Source organism: Dendropsophus ebraccatus, chromosome 3, assembly GCF_027789765.1.
Source record: "Dendropsophus ebraccatus isolate aDenEbr1 chromosome 3, aDenEbr1.pat, whole genome shotgun sequence".
In the NCBI taxonomy this organism is placed as follows: domain Eukaryota; kingdom Metazoa; phylum Chordata; class Amphibia; order Anura; family Hylidae; genus Dendropsophus; species Dendropsophus ebraccatus.
Window position 1 is genome coordinate 91,625,993 of NC_091456.1, and position 22,640 is coordinate 91,648,632.

Here is a 22,640-nt window from a genome sequence, read left to right on the forward strand (position 1 = left end):
ATAGTAGCCAATGCCCCCATATAGTGCCCACATAGTAGCCAATGCCCCATATAGTATGGTTAAAAACTATACATAACAAGAGATTAGTAACAAAAACATGCTGCTGTGTGTGTATACCACATGCTTAAACCATAATATATCCTGCCTGTAAGTGAGGCTATATATGGGACAACCACATTCCAAACAAATTGCAAGGTATAGCATGGGCTCAACAGCTGTATATATGGAATAATGCTCAATGCAAAATAGAGAAAACTTGGTCCAGTTATATAAAAAACCATGTGCCACACTCTCTGTGTTTCTGGGTGACACGCATACTGCGTTTCACCAACCGGATATGACGCATTACTGGTAATCCATACAGATTTGCTTTTCTCGGTGATACGCATTTTGCGTTCCACCAACCGGATGTGACGCTTGTTGTCACTTCCGGCCCTGCCGGGTACTAATCCGGACACAGACTTATCTGCCTCACACGCTGCAACTCCTTGCAGCGCCATCTGCGCTTCCCCTGTTGTCCGGGTCCTACGGGTGAGTGGCATCATTAATACTTTCCTCTATACAATTGGATTCATATAAGATCTATAACTCTCATTACATATTAGGTACCATGGATTTATTTATGTCTGTATTACATGTTCATTTCATTTGTCTATTACAGAGACTCCTTGTCTCTTGGGGATTTTCTAAATATGGTAGAGACTATCCTCCTTTCCCAGTGATTACACAGACCAAAGGTACCTTATGAGAGTGTGGCACATGGTTTTTTATATAACTGGACCAAGTTTTCTCTATTTTGCATTGAGCATTATTCCATATATACAGCTGTTGAGCCCATGCTATACCTTGCAATTTGTTTGGAATGTGGTTGTCTCATATATAGCCTCACATACAGGCAGGATATATTATGGTTTAAGCATGTGGTATACACACACAGCAGCATGTTTTTGTTACTAATCTCTTGTTATGTATAGTTTTTAACCACCCCGTATGTACATACACTAATATTATGTTTGTCTTGTAACATTATTGTTTAGATGCCATGATTAAGGGCCAGGTTGGGCCCGAAACGCGTCGGCTGTCGTTTTAATGAATTATTGAAATAAAATTGAATGATTTTACGTGAGCTGAAGGAATCCAGTTTGTTCTTCGTCACTGTATATACCCCGGTATCCAGGGGATATACCTTCGTGCTCTGTTACCTCTACTATAAGAAGCTTCATCCACTCTCCTGGGCGCTGACCGACATTTCTACGTTCTTGTTCCCCCATATAGTAGCCAATGCCCCCCATATTATCCAATCCCCCATATAGCGCCCCACATAGTAGCCAATCCCCCCATTTGTGTGGCCCCACCGAAAAAAAACAATAAACCAGTAACTCACTTGTCCGTCGGTCCCAGCAGCTCCTCTCCCGGCAGAGTGCGCACTCCCGTCATCCTCCGGGGCGGGCAGCGGGGTATACAGACACTAACTGTGCCGGAAGTAATTCATGACAGAGGCTGCAGGTCACTTCCGGCACAGTCAGTGTCAGGATGACGGGAGTGCACGCTCTGCCGGGAGAGGAGCTGCTGGGACCGGTGGACAGGTGAGTTACTGGTTTATTGTTTTTTCGGTGGGGCCTGTGACATAGTCCGGGGGTTGTTGCTGGATGGGAGGTATTTTCCTCTCAGCTTGTCTTGCTCTGAGGAATGCAGAGAGCTAGGTTCAAGGACTGGACTGGAGTTATTAAGCCATTCCAGGTTTTTAGGCATTTCCCAACATAGAAAGCTGAGCTGGGAGTGAGGGCAGGGGGAGGTGGCGTGTGCTCAAGTCTGGAGTACACCTATGTGATCTGTCTAGGAGGACTGGTTGGACTGTGGTCAGACACATGGACTGTGTACAAGGCAGCTGCTGCTGTAAGGTCTGAACCAACACTTAGAACTTCTGTTACTGCTTTAAAGGCCAAGCTGGAACTGCACTTATGTGTGATGGCAGCATGAAGGTAATGCTGGATTTTTGTTCCATTTGTTTTTGTGGTGTGAATAAACACTAAGATTTGAACTGTGAATTGCCTGTTTTCCTCTGTCTGCGACCACTACCTAGCTATACCTGAGCAACTCCCCTACAGGCGACATATAATGCGGGACACTGGGTGCCGTTCCGGGACTGTCCCGCGGAATCCGGGACAGTTGAGCGGTATGCCACTGCCCCTCCCCCTCATGTACTGTACCACTGCCCCTCCCCCTCATGTACTGTACCACTGCCCCTCCCCCTCATGTACTGTACCACTGCCTCCCCCTCATGTACTGTACCACTGCCTCCCCCTCATGTACTGTACCACTGCCGCCTCCTCATGTACTGTACCCCTGCCGCCTCCTCATGTACTGTACCCCTGCCTCCACCTCATGTACTGTACCCCTGCCTCCACCTCATGTACTGTACCCCTGCCTCCCCCTCATGTACTGTACCACTGCCTCCTCCTCATGTACTGTACCACTGCCGCCTCCTCATGTACTGTACCCCTGCCTCCACCTCATGTACTGTACCCCTGCCTCCACCTCATGTACTGTACCCCTGCCTCCACCTCATGTACTGTACCCCTGCCTCCCCCTCATGTACTGTACCCCTGCCTCCTCATGTACTGTACCCCTGCCTCCTCATGTACTTTACCCCTGCCTCCCCCTCATGTACTGTACCACTGCCTCCACCTCATGTACTGTACCACTGCCTCCACCTCATGTACTGTACCACTGCCTCCACCTCATGTACTGTACCACTGCCTCCACCTCATGTACTGTACCACTGCCTCCACCTCATGTACTGTACCACTGCCGCCTCCTCATGTACTGTACCACTGCCGCCTCCTCATGTACTGTACCACTGCCGCCTCCTCATGTACTGTACCCCTGCCGCCTCCTCATGTACTGTACCACTGCCTCCCCCTCATGTACCTGTCCAGGTTTTTCCTCTTCTCTGGGGCTCACATCTTCACACATACTGTACATACATGCACCATATGCATGCATCATATAGACATATACTGTGCATGCATACACCATATACACACATACTGTACATGCATACACACATCAGTGGCGGATTATAATATGGGCGGTTTGGGCGGCCGCCCGGGCCCAAGGCTCCGCCGGGGCCCATGCCACGCCGCCCACATTATAATCTGCCACTGCACTGCCACGGCTGATGCACGGCTGCCGGGGGTGTCCCGTCTTATCCCTGGCAGCGCGCGCATCAGAGAGCTCCCCGTGCGCCTGTGGCTGTGACTTCCGGCGCACGGGGAGCTCTCTGATGCGCGCGCTGCTGGGGATAGGATGGGACACCCCCTTCAGCCGCGCATCGGCTGCGGACAGACCAGGTGGCGAGAGGCTCGATGGGGGAACGGATGGCAGGTGAGTTGTTTTTTTTTTTTTTTGGGGGGGGGGTGGGGTTGTGATTTATCTGCTGTGCACAGGGGGGGGGGGGAACAGGGGGACCATCTAGAAGAGGGGGACCATCTAGAAGGGAGGTAGGAGGGTGACCATCTATAAGGAGGGGAAGAGGGGGACCATCTATAAGGGGGTAGAGGGAAGAGGGGGACCATCTATAAGGGGGTAGAGGGAAGAGGGGGCCAGCTATAGAGGGGGCCAGCTGACATCCTCTATGCTGCTGTGACCTCCACTATAGATCAGCACCCTCCTCTCCTGACATCCTCTGTGCTGCTGGGACCCTGCGACTTCCCCTATAAGATCAGCACCCTCCTCTCCTGACATCCTCTGTGTTGCTGTGACCCTGTGACCTCCCCTATAAGATCAGCGCCCTCCTCTCCTGAAATCCTCTGTGCTGCTCGGACCTCTCCTATAGATCAGCACCCTCCTCTCCTGACAACCTCTGTGCTGCTGTGACCTCCCCTATAATATCGGTACCCTCCTCTCCTGACATCCTCTGTGCTGCTGTGACCTCCCCTATAAGATCAGCGCCCTCCTCTCCTGACATCCTCTGTGCTGCTGGGACCTCTCCTATAGGATTAGCACCCTCCTCTCCTGACATCCTCTGTGCTGCTCGGACCTCTCCTATAGGATTAGCATCCTCCTCTCCTGACATCCTCTGTGCTGCTGTGACCTTTGGGGGGGGGGGGGGCAATATGTTTATTGGGGGCAGTGGAGGTGGGGTGAACAATGTTTACTGGGGGTAGCAGCAAGGGACCAAACATTATGTTTATTGGGGCCAGCAGGGAGGGGAGGCAGGCAGTGTTTATTGGGGACAGCGTGGGGGCGGGTCAGTAGCGGAATTATAATTTGGATGGTTTGGGCGGATTGGGGGGGGGGGGGGGCAGGTTGGGTGGACAGCCCGGGGACCAGGGTACATTTAATCCGCCACTGACACACATACATACATCATATACACAAATACTGTACACGCATACATCATATACATCGTATACACATAGGGCCACATGTATCATCCGGCGAACGGATGATTTTTGGCGGAAAGTGCCGATTTGCGTATTATTTTATACGCAAATGGCCGATTTGCGAATAAAATATTCGCAAATCGGCACTTTCCGCCGAGTACGCCAGGGGGCGGAAAGTAGGCGGGAAGTGGGCGGAACGGAGGGCGCGGACTCAGAGTCCGCGCGATTTATCATCCGTTCCGCCCAAATGTACGCCGAAAACCTACTCCAGTCCTCAGCTGGCGTAGGTTTTCGGCGGTGCGCACCGGCGCGCACAGGATTTATGTACAGGCAGTCCGCCTCTACATAAATCCCCGTACCGCCGGAGCTGCGGGGGCATTTTTAAGTCCGGCGTAAAAAACGCCGGACTTAATAAATGCCTCCCATAGTGTATTTATGATACCAGAATTTTGAGTTCGATACCAATACTAACTTTTTTTTCAATGCTCAATACCAATGCGATACTTAATAAATTTTATTTAAAATCCGTCCGTACAAACCAATTTATGTTCCTTTCATTTTATTACTTTACAAATAAAGCTTCCATTATTTAAAATAAATGTGCTTGAAAAAAAATTTCCCTCCTTTGATTTCTAAGACTTTTTTTTATCTTTCCGCCTGTCTGGCTGTGCGATGAGGGGGCATTTTTTTTGAGCCGTGATCTGTAGTTTTATTTAGTGCCACATTTTTGTGTGGTACTGAATTTGATGGGTTTCTGCGCTTGCACTTGCAATTGTCCCTGAAGGTGACAATTTTATAGAATGGACAATAACACTTCAGCTGTCAGGGGGATGGACGGTGGGGGTTGTAGTCATGTAACACACACGTCAGCTGTCAGGGGTATGACGGTGGGGGTTGTAGTCATGTAACACACGTCAGCTGTCAGGGGTATGACGGTGGGGGTTGTAGTCATGTAACACACTTCAGCTGTCAGGGGGATGATGGTGGGGGTTGTAGTCATGTAACACACACTTCAGCTTTCAGGGGGATGACGGTGGGGGTTGTAGTCATGTAACACACACCAGCTGTCAGGGGGATGACGGTGGGGGTTGTAGTCATGTAACACACGTCAGCTGTCAGGGGTATGACGGTGGGGGTTGTAGTCATGTAACACACTTCAGCTGTCAGGGGGATGATGGTGGGGGTTGTAGTCGTGTAACACACACTTCAGCTTTCAGGGGGATGACGGTGGGGGTTGTAGTCATGTAACACACACACCAGCTGTCAGGGGGATGACGGTGGGGGTTGTAGTCATGTAACATCCACAATTCGCACACACACCACAGGCACACAGCTAGCACATACAGCACACAGCTAGCACACGGAGCACATACAGCAAGCACACACAGCACATACTGCACACAGCAAGCACATACAGCACACAGCACATACTGCACACAGCAAGCACATACAGAACATACAGCACACAGCACATACTGCACACAGCAAGCACATATTGCACACAGCAAGCACATACAGAACATACAGCACACAGCACATACTGCACACAGCAAGCACATAAAGCACACAGATACAGCACACAGCAAGCGCATACAGCACACAGAAAGCACACACAGACACACAACACACACTTGAGGAAAGTTCACTTTCAGCAGCTCCTTGCCTCCTCCTGCTTCCATCTTCGGCCTGATGCTGGCACCAGGTTCTTCTGCCCCTCCCCCACCTCCTGTGCACCAACAGCAGGAAACATGTGATGTAGAGGGAGAAGGACCCCAGATAGCAGCCTTAGGCAGCCTGCAGCTAGAGCATTTCTCCCAAATCGACTGCAATTATCACAGCTGATTTGGGAGAAATGCAGACAGGCAGTAAGTGGTGAGGGAGCCCGCATACTGACCTTCCTCCCCAGCATCTTTCTTCTCTTGGAGCCCGGCTGTGAGGACTGACAGCAATACAGGCTTATTGTAGATCCGGCCGGCGGAGGGATATTACTACAGTACACACAGAGAGGAGCTTCATATACGCATGCTCGACCAGAAAATCTGTTAAGATGGTCGGACAGAGGAGCCTTTACTATAACCAGCAGGGGGTGTCATTACTCTATTGACAGGTATTTATCTTTATAGGGGGGCATTATTTTAACAAAGTGTACATTACAAATATGTTTAAATTCCTGTTCTGGAGCAAAGTACTTTTAAGTCACTTCGTGGCAGAACCCCTTTAAGGACATATTTTTTGGAAGTGATAATACAAAGACTATCACCAACATGAATCAACTTTCTCTTAAGAAACTGGGTCTGAGAAATAAGAGTAATTTTATGCCCCCCAAAACCTCTCATACGGTGGAGACATATATACAGTTGACCAATAATGAGATACAGAAATTATTGAAAGAAAATGAACAGGGAAAACATAAATTTCTGAGTAACATCACTAAGGAGGAAAGACAAGCATTAGAGGAATTAAAGAGAGATGATAGACTAATCATAAAATCAGCAGACAAAGGAGGGGCAAAGGTGGTGATGGACAAGGCAATGTATTTGGAAGAGGTAAACTCACAGCTAACAGATACAACAACATATGTGAAGTTGTCTAAGGACCCTCTTAGTAACATTAAAGCTAAGATTGAGATTATATTGAAGGAATATGTGGACAAGGGGATAATAGATGGTGATACAGTAAAATTTTTACAGAAACAAGACCCCATAACACCAGTTTTTTACATATTGCCAAAAATTCACAAAAGACTTGATAGGCCTCCAGGTAGACCAATTGTTGCATCAACAGAATCTGTGTTGTCTCCCTTAGCCATCTATCTAGACCGAGTGCTCACTCCATTAACTCATCATGCTAGATCGTTCATACTAGATACATCTGACTTTCTGTCCAAAATTGATAGATTACATTTTGATCATGAGGTTCTTTTGGTAACATTAGATGTAAATAGTTTATATACATCAATTGAACACTCAAAGGGCATTGCGGCCACATCTGACCTCCTGTCCACATACTCTTCCCTGACTACTGATGAGAATAAATTCTGTATGACATTATTGGAATTAACCCCTTAAGGACCGGGCCTGAAATGGCCTTAAAGGGGTATTCCAGGGAAAATCCATAAATTAGCAATGGAAAGGGTTAACCAAGGTTAACCCTTTCCTAATATACTTACCTGTCCGTTTTTGGCCCCCCAAGGAGATCTCCGGTCCGGTCACGTGATGGTCCGGGCTGCAACTCGCGGATCCTCTTCTTCCGGTTCGGTGACGTCACCATAGCGGGCCGGCGTCGGCTCTCCTATTAGCAGCAGAGCACTAAACCCTGACTGGCTTGGTAGCGTGTAGCCAATCAGGGTTCAGTGCTCTGTGTCCCTGCTGTACCAAGTTAGCCGGGTGCTGATGTCCCCGGCCCCCCTCCTTCATGTATTATCACCCCGATCTCTCCCCCGGCCCTCTGTATAATTACCCCGATCTCTCCCCCGGCCCTCTGTATAATTACCCCGATCTCTCCCCCGGCCCTCTGTATAATTACCCCGATCTCTCCCCCGGCCCTCTGTATAATTACCCCGATCTCTCCCCCGGCCCCCCTCCTTCCTGTGTATACAGTCCTATTCAAAGATCGCTCAGCCCCCGGTGTAATGCTGCCTGCGCTGGCCCCGATCTCCGCACCTGTACTCAGCTGACAGGCGCTGTGTAAGTGAGTGCAGGAGAGATTTCTTTCTTGCTTCGTACACAGCGCCTGTCAGCTGAGTACAGGTGCGGAGATCGGGGCCAGCGCAGGCAGCAGTTACACCGGGGGCTGAGCGATCTTTGAATAGGACTGTATACACAGGAAGGAGGGGGGCCGGGGGAGAGATCGGGGTAATTATACAGAGGGCCGGGGGAGAGATCGGGGTAATTATACAGAGGGCCGGGGGAGAGATCGGGGTGATAATACATGAAGGAGGGGGGCCGGGGACATCAGCACCCGGCTAACTTGGTACAGCAGGGACACAGAGCACTGAACCCTGATTGGCTACACGCTACCAAGCCAGTCAGGGTTTAGTGCTCTGCTGCTAATAGGAGAGCCGACGCCGGCCCGCTATGGTGACGTCACCGAACCGGAAGAAGAGGATCCGCGAGTTGCAGCCCGGACCATCACGTGACCGGACCGGAGATCTCCTTGGGGGGCCAAAAACGGACAGGTAAGTATATTAGGAAAGGGTTAACCTTGGTTAACCCTTTCCATTGCTAATTTATAGATTTTCCCTGGAATACCCCTTTAAGGACCGGAGCAAATTTTATGAATTTGACCAGTGTCACTTTATTCATTAATAACTTCGGGATGCTTTTACCTATCCGGCTGATTCTGAGATTGTTTTCTCGTGACATATTGTACTTCACATTTCTTGTAAATTGGAGTCGATACTTATAACGAATCTTTATGAAAAAACCCAAAATAGCGTGAAAAATTGTGAAAAAATGCATTTTTCCAACTTTAAAACTTTTCTGCTTATACAGAAAATGGTTATACCACATAAATTATATATTAAATAGCATTAGCAACATGTCTACTTTATGTTGGCGGCATTTATTAAACTATATTTCATTTTTTATAGACAATAGAAAGCTTAAAACATTAGCAGCAAATTTCCAAATTTTCAGTAAAATTTCAAATTCAGATATTTTTAGGGAACTGTTCAGGTTTAAAGTGTATTTGAGGGGACTGTGTGTTAGAAAGCCCCACGAAGCACCCCATTTCAGAAACTGCACCCCCCACACTCTGCAAAAGCACATCCAGAAAGTTTTTTAACCCTTTAGGGGAGTCACAGAAATAAAAGCTAAGTGTGTAAGAAATTTGAAAATTTTAATTTTCTGTGCAGAGATTTTATTGTAATCCAATATTTTTCATAATTATAAGCTTATTACCAGAGAAATGCACCCCAATATTGATTGCCCCGTTTCTGCAGTTTATAGAAATACCCCATATGTGGCCCTATTGCGCTATTTGACGCAACCACAAGCCTCAGATATAAAGGAGCGCCTAGTAAATTTCAATGGCTCCGTTATTTTTGGTCATTTTTGACTGTACCACTTCAGGTTGGCAGAGGCTCTGGGGTGCCAAAACCTAAAAAACACCCCTAAAAGGACACCATTTAGAAAACTACACCCCTCAAGGAATGTAACAAGGGGTGCGGTGAGCATTTGGACCCCACAGGTGCTTCACAGATTTTCCGAACAATATGGCTTGAAAAAAGACTAAAGTATTTTTTACACTAAAATGTTGTTCTAGCCTTCAATTTTTCATTTTCACAAAGGGATAAAAGGAAAAAAAACCACAAAACATGTAGCGCAGTTTCTCCCGAGTACAGAAATACCCCACATGTGGCGATAAAGTGCCAAGGGGGCGCAGGACGAGCCTCCAAAGGGAAGGAGCGCCAATTGGCTTTTGGAAGCTGGATTTGGATGGAATGGATTTCAAGGGCCATGTCGCATTTACAGAGCCCTCGTCCTGCCAAGACACTGGAAACCCCCCACAAGTGACCCCATTCTGGAAACTACACCCCTCAAGGAATCTAACAAGGGGTGCAGTGAGCATATGGACCCCACTGGTGACGGGCACAAATGTGGAACAATGTGATGTGAAAGTGAGAATTTTCATTTTTTCACTTTCATGGCAAAAATGTGCCCATCATCCAGGGGTCCATATCCTCATTGCACCCCTTGTTAGATTCCTTGAGGGGTGTAGTTTCCAGAATGGGGTCACTTGTGGGGGGTTTACAGTGTTTTGGCAGCACAAGGGCTCTGTAAATGCGACATGGCGTTCATCATCCATTCTAGCCAAATCCAACCTCTAAAATCCAAATGGCGCTCCTTCCCTTCGGAGGCTTGCCCTGCACCCACATGGCGCTTTATGTCCACATGTGGGGTATTTACGGACTCGGGGGAAATTGCTCTACACATTTTGTGTTTTTCTTTCTCTTTTAACCCCTTGTGAAAATGATAAATTCAAGGCTAGACCAACATTATAGTGTAAAAAATTTAATATTTCATTTTCACGCCACATTGTTCCACATTTGTGCCCGTCACCAGTGGGGTCCATATGCTCACTACACCCCTTGTTACATTCCTTGAGGGGTGTAGTTTCCATAATAGGGTCACTTGTGGGGGGGTTTAACTGTCTTGGCAACACAGGGGCCTTTTGAATGCAACATGGCCCCTCGAAATCCATTCCATCCAAATCCAGCCTTCAAAAACCAAATGGCGCACCTTCCCTTTGGAGGCTTACCCTGCACCCGCATGGCGCTTTATGTCCACATGTGGGGTATTTCCATACTCAGGGGAAATTGCTCTACACATTGTGTTTTTTTTTATCTTTTAGCCCCTTGTGAAAATGAAAAAATCAAGACAAGATCAATGATTTAGAGTAAAAATTAAAAAAAAATTACACTAAATGTTGGTCTAGCCTTGATTTTTTTCCATTTCCACAAGGGGTTAAAAAAGAAAATAAAAGCAAAACGTGTAGGGTAAATACCCCTACACGAAAATACCCCACATGTGGACATAATGTGCCATATGGGCACAGGGCAAGTCACCAAAAGGACAGAGCGCCATTTAGAGGCTGGAATGGAGGATGGAGGCCATGTCGCAATTACAAAGCTCCTGTGCTGCCAGGACAGTAGAAACCCCCCACAGGTGACCCCATTCTAGAAACTACACCCCATAAGGAATCTAACAAGGGGTGCAGTGAGCATATGGACCCCACTAGTGATGGGCACATATGTAGAACATGTGCCGTGAAAATAAAAAATACCATTTTTTTCATTTTCACGTCCCAAATGTGGCCGTCACTTGGGGGCCATATACCCGCTGCCCCACTTGTTAGATTCCTTATGGGGTGTAGTTTCCAGAATGGGGTCACTTGTGGAGGGTTTCTACTGTCCTGGCCGCACAGAGGCTTTGTAATTGCATCATGGCATCCTCTAATGGGAATGGCAGCCATACCTACTTAGCTGGGAAAAGGGACAATTATTAATTTATTTGGGGGTATTAGGCCAATTATTAGTTTATAAGGTTGAAAATGACAGGTTTCCATCAAATTCAACCTGTGTTGATCCAGAGTAAGGCAAAAAACCCTCGTAAGGCAGACGACAGTAGCCTCATCACAGGGGAAAAATTCCTTCCCGACTCCATAATGGCGATCAGAATAATCCCTGGATCAGGGTGACCCCTGAAATAGGAATAAGGGACAGAATTTAAAAAATGTAGAACCCCAATGACGTGTGGTGCGCCTTGGAGCGATCCAGTATGCAGAGGCCGGGGGGATCAGGACAGGTGTCACACTGGAAAATGGTCTCCTTCCTGATCCCCCTGTTACGCCACACTCTGCACTTCTTCTAGGGTCTCCTGTTCTCCAGTGTGCGGGACGTCACCTGGAAAATGTTGTCCTGGTGCGATACGGGGTCCTTCATATCCAGAAGCGCTGGGTCCGCTCCATGGCTGCTAAATATTAGGGCACTATTACTGCTTCTGATATTTACGGATCGTGCCGCAAGCTACAGTAGCTCAGGCAGCGAGGGACCAGAAGAGGGGGTGCTGGTATAAAAGTTATCCCCGTACAGGTGGTGACCTTTATCCAGAAGTGGGAGGATCAGTTCCCAGACGATCTTCCCACTTGTTCCGAGGATGGGGGGGGGCATCTGGGGGCTGCATTCGGGTGTCCCTTCCTTCATGCACTGTAAGGGTACGTGCACACTGCGGAATCGCGAAGGATAACCCTTTGTGCATTCCGCAGCTGGCACCCGCCGGCGGACTGATGCAGGCGCACGTCTCCGTCCGTGTCGTAGACTCCATTCTATGCACGGGCGGATTCCACTCTCCGTCCAACGTGTTGATGAAATGACGGATGATGGAATCCTCCCGTGCATAACATGGAGTCTATGACACGGGCGGAGACGCGCGCCTGCATCAGTCTGCCGGCGGGTGCCAGCTGCGGAATGCACGAAGGGTTATCCTTCGCCATTCCGCAGTGTGCACGTACCCTAAATCTGTAAGTGTACCCTGAGGTATGCTCACAGAGTGTGTAGAATTTCACTCCATACCGTCATCTCTTATTGGGACGGTACTGGCGGAAAAGACGTGTCTGGGGGGCAGCGTACGCTACGCTACTCCCAGACACGTCACTGGATGATGAGGAGGATGAGGATGAATGGAGGAAAGAAGGACCCCCCCATTCATCCTCACTGGCTGTTTCAGTGTCGGAGGCAATAATAACGTATGCGTCCGATACCGAAAACACGCCAGGGGCCACTTTTATATAGGGATTGGTATATGGGGTATGTAGTGGTGTAGTGTAAAACTTTATTCAATGTAGTGTAGTGTGGTGTAATGTAGTGTTTTTTTACGTGTTTTTTACAGTAAGTATAAAAAAAAAACCTACGCCAAAAATGGTGTTGCTGATAAATGCCGCACTTATGTTCGGCACTTATCAGCAGACCGTGGCAGTAGGATATAAAAAAAAACACCCTACGCCAAAAAGGAGGAGTTGCTGATTAGCAGCGCACTTTCGTGCAATGCTGATCAACACTCAGCGGCGATAGGGTGCGGAAAATAGAAAAAAAAAAAAATGGGAAAAATTTTTTTTTTTTTACTACATTCTGAACATCCCTGTAGTGGCTGATACGTGTATTACACGTATCAGCCGCTAGGGGGCAGCAGAGCGCAAGATCCGAAAAAAGACTACGCTGGAGCCGGAAAAATACGAAAAAAGACGACGCTGGAGCCGAAAAAAGCCGATCGGGACTCACGGAAGAAGCCGAAGACCCGACAAGATGAAGAGGACGCCGGGAACCCGGAAGACGCCGATCAGGACCCCGGGACAGGTGAGTATTGTACAAATACCTGCTCTGGACCCCTCAGCTACCTAGCTGAGGGGTCCGGAGCAGGTATTTATTACTTGTGGGGACTTTGATCGCCGTGAACGGCCGGCTGGCCGTTCACGGCGATCGGGACGGTGGTACTGTGACCACCATTACTTTTTACAGTAATGGCGGTCGGTGCCATCCTCGGACAGCACCGACCGCCATTTTGTTTCCGGGTCATCGGGCCACCGATGGCCCGGAAAGGTTCCGATCGCCGCTATGGGCTTATCAGCCAATAGCGGCGATCGTCGGCATGGGGGGGGTTAACAACCCTCCATGCCGACAGGGAGAGATGGCCTGCTATGTATTATAGCAGGCTATCTCCCCCGATCGGGACCCGGCCGGCCGCGGCGCCCTCTTAAAGGACCCGCGTACCGGTACGTCATGGGTCCTTAAGTGACAGTGATCCATGACGTACTGGTACGACATGGGTCCTTAAGAGGTTAATACTTAATGAAAATTATTTTTTGTTTGGTGATTAATTTTTTGCACAGAAACATGGGACGGCTATGGGTTCCAATATGGCACCACCTTACGCCAATGCATACATGATATCATTTGAGGAGAAGTACATCTACATTAACAACCTCTTTCAGAAACATGCGCACACATGGCTAAGATTTATAGACAATGTCTTTTGTATATGGGACGGTCTAATTGAAACTCTACACAGCTTTATACAGGACATAAACGGGATATACCCTGAATTATCTTTCACTCAACATATCAGTTCTGAAAAAGTAAGTTTCCTTGACACAGAGATACACATGACAGCATCAGGCAATTTGGATATTGATTTATTTACTAAGGAGACGGATCGAAATAGCCTATTACATTATCTTAGCTGTCATCCCTGTCCCACAAAAAGATCTCTACCGAGATCACAGTACAAGAGGGTAGAAAGGATTGTTTCTGATCCATTAAAACTTGAAAAGAGACTTGACGAGATGACAATAAAATTTAGACAACGGGGGTATCTCCAACACATGTTGGATAGGGAGAGAACAGAATTAAATAAGCCACCTAGACCTAAGGACAACACAACTAAGAGATGTTACAACTAGCTTGTGTTACAACATACCATCCTCTAATGCCTATGATACAGAGAGCCACAAAAAAGTACTGGCACATTCTTCATGCCAATTTTCCACAGATAGAGGAATTTAAATCACCCCCACTAACATGTTACAAACGTACCCGCAATATACGGGATCAGATTGTTAGAGCAGATATTGGCACATTAGGCCCTCACAAAACACAGATGGTATTAAGGCCTCAGAAAAACTGAACCTTTCCATGTTTATCTTGTAACAACTGCTCCTCAGTAATAAAGGGAGAATATGTAATGCATCCACAGATGGCAAAAAAATACCTATCAAAGTTTATTTCACATGCAACTCGAGCTTTGTAGTTTATTTGTTGAAATGCCCCTGTGGCTTAGCTTATGTGGGTGAAACCACCCAGAGAGTGAAGGAACGTCTTACAAAACACAAGTCTACTATTAGATGCAAAAATACCCTTCTGCCAGTCCCGTACCATTTCATTGAGAAGGGTCATTCCATAGCACAATTACCGTATCAGGTCCTGGAACATGTCTCCCCCCCCCCCCCCCCCCCCCCCCCCCGAGAAGAGGAGGCAATAGAATTAATCTACTAAAACAATGTGAATCCTTTTGGATCCATAAGCTGCAGACATTGTCACCACAAGGTTTAAACAGAGAATGTGATTTCTATATCATCTGGTGAAATAATTGTGATTTTTTTTTCTCTTCCCTAGAGACGTCCCTACCCGAATAAACAATTTGCACTTTCCTTATGGATGGCTGTTTTCATACTTATCCACTCACCTATAGGATGTCTGTTACCATACTTACCTTCAGGATCCTCTTGGTTGGGTTGGTAGTCACGTGGTGTCTTTAAATATGGTTCTGGGGTAATCTTTTACCTCCTTTTCTTTGTATATTTTCGTATATATTCTCTATATTTTTCTTATATATTTTCTACACATTTTCATATACTTTATTTTGATTCTAATTTTTATCCTTTATTCTTATAACATTTCATTCTTATTTTTCATAATATCCTACTATACTAGACCATTCATATATTACATTATGTCTATTTCTACATATAGTATTTTCCATCATGATTTTTGACTCACAATATTATAGTATAGAAGATGATATAGTATTTAGAGATTTAGTTCCTCTATAATTTGTACATTCACATATCTCCTATTGTTAAATTAACACATAGACTGTAATTTGGTCATGACATCACTAGTGCACCTGGTAGAATCTGTTGGAACGCATAGTGGAACGCATACTTCATTAGGATGTGCGTTATGCACCGAGAATCAGTTTGAACGCATAATGGAACGCACACATCACCAGGACGTGCATTTTGCGCCGACTGGTGATGCGGAGACGTTACGTAGCACGTGACCACGTTTCGGGTCACGTGACTACTTTTTTGCCCTATATAAACCCGGAAGCCGCACCGGAATGACCGCTCCGGGCGCGACTGTTACATCTAGCCACATGGTAAGATAGCACCATCTCTACATGGAGTGTAATATTCTTGATTGTATTTCTTCTTGTATTCTTTTCTCTATTATTTCTTCTGGGTACTTTTGATTCATTCACAGGAGACTTATTTCTATATTCATTTTTTCATCCTTTCAGGCATTCCTTTATTCCTACCACCCACCAATGTGTGAGTATAACTAAATCATGACAGACACATTTTTAAGTATTAAAACCTCAATGGCCACCATATGCATCATATAGCTTTGACATAATAACATAACATTATACGAACTTGATTATTATAGAAACATTGTGTAATAACTTTGTATACCAGTGATGATGAATATATCAAACATGGTCAAATATAGATGTCTTATAATGCCACTCGAACCATTAATACACTCTGATTTATTTTTAAAACAACTGTCTCTGGGCCATAATAGATTTATATTATATTTGAGATTTAATGAGATTACGATTATTGTATAACTTTTCCAATATAAGGTACACTCATTGCAATGTATATCTACCCTGCAGATACCAGTTGAAAAAGGTCATACTAGACCGAAACGTCCGTTATGGTATATGTTCTATGGATGAATTGTTATACAAGAATGCATGTGCCTAATTGCGGAGCCAATTTTTGTGTATACATATTGGAATAAAATAAGAAAATAAGAAAGAAGCAAGATAACTGTCTCATGGTGTACAATTAATATTACAATATGAGTTTGTAATGTCTGTGTCAGTAATGTCCATGTGTCAGTAATGTCCATGTGTCAGTAATGTCCATGTGTCAGTAATGTCTGTGTCAGTAAGTGTGTGTCAGTTATGTGTGTTTGTGTAAGTTAGTGGTCTCTCAAGTCATTTTACTTCATTTTTCTCCAATAAATGTATGCTTTAACTAATATTATAATCACTTACATATATCATCATTACAGTCACACAAAGTTTTATTTGATTCCAACAACTACTTTGTTATTAAGTGTACTTATTATTTCTTGTAGGATGTGACCTGTGTCCAAAATAATGATGTCACAAAACAGCTCCGCTATTATGATAAATTTCTGTCTGTGGAAACTGAAGGAGGAAGGGGACACATTTCATGTTTTCTCCACCAAAGAAAAATTTGATAAAACATTCCATCAGTGTACAGTATGTAATGTATTACATCAACCACTTAAAACATGTCAGGAACCTGATATAGAACACATTCGTGTCTCAGGACATTGTGGTATCTCTAATGCAGATTAAGGATATGTTCACACTACGTATATTTCCGGAAGTAGTTTTTACGCGGCCGGAAATGTGCAGCTGAAACTACGGCCGTAGGAAAAAATAGACATGCGGCTGAAAACATACGGTCATTTACTTGGAAATCTGTTTCAAATAAAAATAACAAATAAAATTTTTAGAAAGTGATGCAAACACCTCTGGATGCATCTGGAAAAGCAGGGAAACAGTTTACAGGAATTGCTATTACCGGGGTTAGCGATCCTCTGCAGTATGCCGATGCCGATCCCTCTCATGGTTAATATATTTAATTAATGAAACACATTTTCGTTGTAATAAAGTCCCTTTCGTTGTTCAATAATTAAATTTAAACAAATCCATCATTTTGCAATTAAATATACTGTTAAAATAAATATATATATAAATAAATGTATATTTATATTTTTTTTTTTTTACAGTATATTTAATTGCACAATGATGGATTCGTTTAAATTAAATTATTGAACGAAACAGATTTTATTACAACGAAAATGTGTTTTATTAATTAAATATTAATTATTACAGGAAGCTCTATTAAGCCGTTAATTGATATTGCCGGTAAAAGAGCAAACTGTAATAATCAATACTTTACTTTTGTTAGGACTCGGGCTATACGTTTGGCTCGGCGTCCTTAGCAGCCAGGCTGCATGTCAGGTTTTGCTCTGCTCTGCTATTCATGGTTGTAGTAGTGGCCAGTATTCACTCCCTGACAGATCAACATAGGTGTAGTGAGTTCACTAATCATGGACTGAAAGCTGACTCACTAGTCAGCTGTCAGTATCTGGGCAGGACCTGGAGCTTCAGCCCCAATCACGCCTTGGGGGCTGGGACTACAGGTCCTATAAGTATAATCCCCTGTCTCAGTATCTTGCCTGTGATAGAGCCTAGTACTCCTAGTGTTTCTTGACCTTGCGTTTTCCCTGACTTAGATATTCCTGTTTACCGGACCTTTTGGCTTGTATTTTGACTACCCTTGGACACGTTTTTGTACCTCGTCGCTAGACTGTTGCTGACCCGGAATTCTGACCTCGCTCTTATTGTGTGTGTCTGTCTTGTTTTGTTTCGTGTTGCACCCTAGCAGTAGAGGGACTGCCGTCCAGTTGTCCGTTTGCCACCTAGGGCATCTGGGGCAAGCAGGTAGGGCCAGTGGGGCGGGTGCCAGCTTCAGGGCTCACCTGTCCTTGTGTCTCCCTGTCCCTATCCTGACAACTTTAATTAAAACATCAAATGTTTTTTCTAATTATGTTATCACAATAGCATTATTAGAAGAAACATTTTGAATTATATGTGCGCTCAGCTGATTGGCTGATCAGCTGAGCGCACATATAAAGAGCCGGTCCGCAGCACAGTGACTTCATTGTGCTGCCGACCAGCGAAGAGGACACATCCGGCTGAGTATAAAGCTCTCCCCACCCCCTCCCCAGCACTCAACCCATCCCAGTAAGGAAGGGGGGGTCACTTAACCCCTTCCTTGCTGGTATGGGTGCAGTCTGACATCAGTCTGGCCCCCAAGGGGTTAAGGGGGATGCAATGCATCCTTCCTTAACCCTTGGGGGCCAGACTGTAAGCAGCGATCTGTAAAGATGCTGCATACTGTAAGGTGCACAACACCGCTCACAATGATGGGTGTTGTGCTCCTGTTTGTGTGTTTTGTGTGTGTTATCCTGTGGATTACGTCGGATTCGATGGACTGCGACGATGACCAGCGTCATATTTTTAATAAAATGGTCAACGAGGGGTGTGGGGGTGTTTTTATTTGAATAAAATATTTTTTGTCACTTGTGTCTTGTCTTTATTTCTTTACTTTACAGACTTAGTAGTGGAAGCTGTCTAATAGACGGTATCCATTACTAAGTCAGAAAGGGAGAAACACACAAAACACACACAAACAGGAGCACAACACCCATCATTGTGAGCGGTGTTGTGCACCTTACAGTATGCAGCATCTTTACAGATCGCTGCTTACAGTCTGGCCCCCAAGGGGTTAAGGGAGGATGCTTGCTTCGCTGATCCGCAGCACAATGAAGTCACTGTGCTGCGGACCGGCTCTTTATATGTGCGCTGAGCCGATCAGCCAATCAGCTGAGCCCACATATAATTCAAAATGTTTCTTCTAATAATCAATCAGAGAAAAACACAGTCACCGGCACTGCTCTACCGGCACTATGCTCACTACTGAATGAGATACACAACGATTTTAAACATCCAAAAAGAGAGGAAAGATGAGGGCACTCACCATATAACGTGATCTTCTTTCTTTATTTCAACTTTATACGTGCATTAAAAGTACTGGACACATCGGGCTTAACGCGGACGCCAGACACCCACCGGCTATTTTACTCTGTACGGACCGCCTGTCAATCCCCGGCCGTGAATTTGCACAGTTCCGGCCGCAAACAGTGGTCTTGTTCATTTTTTACGGGTCCGTTTACGATCGGGCCGTAGGCTCCTACATAGTGTGCACTGTGCAGCCGTATATCGTATACTTTCCAGCGTACGCATGAACCGGAAAAATACGGCCGATTATTTGCAGAGCGCAATACAGCCGCACAGATACATAGTGTGAACATAGCCTAAAAATGACAGAGCCTTCCATTTTTTGTAGGTGGTAAAACTTGCAAAATCGGCAGTGTATCAAACACGGATTTCATAGTTTAAAGAATCTATAGGATATGGGGGTAGTGTATTTTGTTGAATTTAGGGCTCTACATGTCAGTAACATCATTATCTTTTCAATATCTCAAAGTCAATTTTTTTTTTTAGACTTCAATATTCACCATTACAGTGTCTATGCAGGAAACTCACCATTACAGGGTCTAGGAGGAAATTTACATTACAGGGTCTATGGAGGAAAATGGTCACAAATGCAATGAAGGAGAAGCAGTAGTCATTGGAGGCCAGTGGAGGTCCAGCAATAGTCATTTAAGGCCAGTACAGGAGCAGCAGTAGAGCAGTAGTCAACATGGAGGCCAGGCAGGATCAGCAGTAGTCAACATGGAGGCCAGGCAGAATCAACAGTAGTCAGCATGGAGACCAGGCAGGAGCAACAGTAGTCAGCATGGAGACCAGGTAAGATCAACAGTAGTCAACATGGAGACCAGGTAGGATCAACAGTAGTCAACATCGAGGCCAGGCAGAATCAACAGTAGTCCACATGGAGGCCAGGCAGGAGCAACAGTAGTCAACTTGGAGGCCAGGCAGGATAAACAGTACTCAACATGGAGGCCAGGCAGGAGCAACAGTAGTCAACATGGAGGCCAGGCAGGAGCAACAGTAGTCAACATGGAGGCCAGGCCGGAGAACCAGTAGTCAAAATGGAGGCGAGGTAGGAGCAACAGTAGTCAACATGGAGGCCAGGCAGGAGCAACAGTAGTCAACATGGAGGCCAGGCAGGAGCAACAGTAGTCAACATGGAGGCCAGGCAAGATCAACAATAGTCAACATGGAGGCCAGGCAGGATCAACAGTAGTCAACATGGAGGCCAGGCAGAATCAACAGTAGTCCACATGGAGGCCAGGCGGGAGCAACAGTAGTCAACATGGAGGCCAGGCCAGAGCAACAATAGTCAAAATGGAGGCCAGGTAGGAGCAGCAGTAGTTATTGGAGGCCAGTGGAGGTCCAGCAATAGTCATTTAAGGACAGTAGAAGAGCAGCAGTAGTCAACGTGGAGGCAAGACAGGATCAACAGTAGTTAACATGGAGGCCAGGCAGGAGCAACAGTAGTCAACATGGAGGCCAAGAAGGAGCAATAGTAGTGAAAATGGAGGCCAGGCAGGAGCAGCAGTTGTCATTGGAGGCCAGTGGAGGTCCAGCAATAGTCATTTGGTGCCAGTACAGGAGCAGCAGTAGTCAACATGTAGGCCAGGCAGGATCAACAGTAGTCAACATGGAGGCCAGGCAGGAGCAACAGTAGTCAACATGGAGGCCAGGCAGGAGCAACAGTAGTCAACATGGAGGCCAGGCAGGATTAACAGTAGTCAACATGGAGGCCAGGCAGGAGCAACAGTAGTCAACATGGAGGCCAGGCAGGATCAACAGTAGTCAACATGGAGGCCAGGCAGAATCAACAGTAGTCCACATGGAGGCCAGGCAGGATTAACAGTAGTCAACATGGAGGCCAGGCAAGATCAACAGTAGTCAACATAGAGGCCAGGCAGGAGCAACAGTAGTCAACATGGAGGCCAGGCAGGAGCAGCATTAGTCAACATGGAGGCCAGGCCAGAGCAACAGTAGTCAAAATGGAGGCCAGGTAGGAGCAGCAGTAGTCAACATGGAGGCCAGGCAAGATCAACAATAGTCAACATGGAGGCCAGGCAGGATCAACAGTAGTCAACATGGAGGCCAGGCAGAATCAACAGTAGTCCACATGGAGGCCAGGCGGGAGCAACAGTAGTCAACATGGAGGCCAGGCCAGAGCAACAGTAGTCCACATGGAGGCCAGGCGGGAGCAACAGTAGTCAACATGGAGGCCAGGCCAGAGCAACAATAGTCAAAATGGAGGCCAGGTAGGAGCAGCAGTAGTTATTGGAGGCCAGTGGAGGTCCAGCAATAGTCATTTAAGGACAGTAGAAGAGCAGCAGTAGTCAACGTGGAGGCCAGACAGGATCAACAGTAGTTAACATGGAGGCCAGGCAGGAGCAACAGTAGTCAACATGGAGGCCAAGAAGGAGCAATAGTAGTGAAAATGGAGGCCAGGCAGGAGCAGCAGTTGTCATTGGAGGCCAGTGGAGGTCCAGCAATAGTCATTTGGTGCCAGTACAGGAGCAGCAGTAGTCAACATGTAGGCCAGGCAGGATCAACAGTAGTCAACATGGAGGCCAGGCAGGAGCAACAGTAGTCAACATGGAGGCCAGGCAGGAGCAACAGTAGTCAACATGGAGGCCAGGCAGGATTAACAGTAGTCAACATGGAGGCCAGGCAGGAGCAACAGTAGTCAACATGGAGGCCAGGCAGGATCAACAGTAGTCAACATGGAGGCCAGGCAGAATCAACAGTAGTCCACATGGAGGCCAGGCAGGATTAACAGTAGTCAACATGGAGGCCAGGCAAGATCAACAGTAGTCAACATAGAGGCCAGGCAGGAGCAACAGTAGTCAACATGGAGGCCAGGCAGGAGCAGCATTAGTCAACATGGAGGCCAGGCCAGAGCAACAGTAGTCAAAATGGAGGCCAGGTAGGAGCAGCAGTAGTCATTGGAGGCCAGTGGAGGTCCAGAATTAGTCATTTGAGGACAGTACAGGAGCAGAAGTAGTCAACGTGGAGGCCAGACAGGATCAACAGTAGTCAACATGGAGGCCAAGAAGGAGCAATAGTAGTCAAAATGGAGGCCAGGCAAGAGCAGCAGTTGTCATTGGAGGCCAGTTGAGGTCCAGCAATAGTCATTTGGTGCCGGTACAGGAGCAGCAGTAGTCAACATGTCGGCCAGGCAGGATCAACAGTAGTCAACATGAAGGCCAGGCAGGAGCAACAGTAGTCAACATGAAGTCCAGGCAGGATCAACAGTAGTCAACATGGAGGCCAGGCAGGAGCAACAGTAGTCAACATGGAGGCCAGGCAGGAG

General features: G+C 46.4%; 1 long non-coding RNA gene across 1 annotated transcript in view; it reads left to right on the forward strand.

Annotated features, from left to right (window-relative positions):
- The window catches only part of LOC138787192 (uncharacterized), an 87,928-nt gene extending 71,478 nt beyond the window's left edge, over positions 1–16,450 (forward strand). The window contains exons 3-5 of the long non-coding RNA XR_011362322.1: positions 15,058–15,175; positions 15,965–15,995; positions 16,346–16,450. This is a non-coding gene — a long non-coding RNA (uncharacterized lncRNA). The remainder of the gene's footprint in view (positions 1–15,057; positions 15,176–15,964; positions 15,996–16,345) is intronic.
- The last annotated feature ends 6,190 nt before the right edge of the window (positions 16,451–22,640 follow it).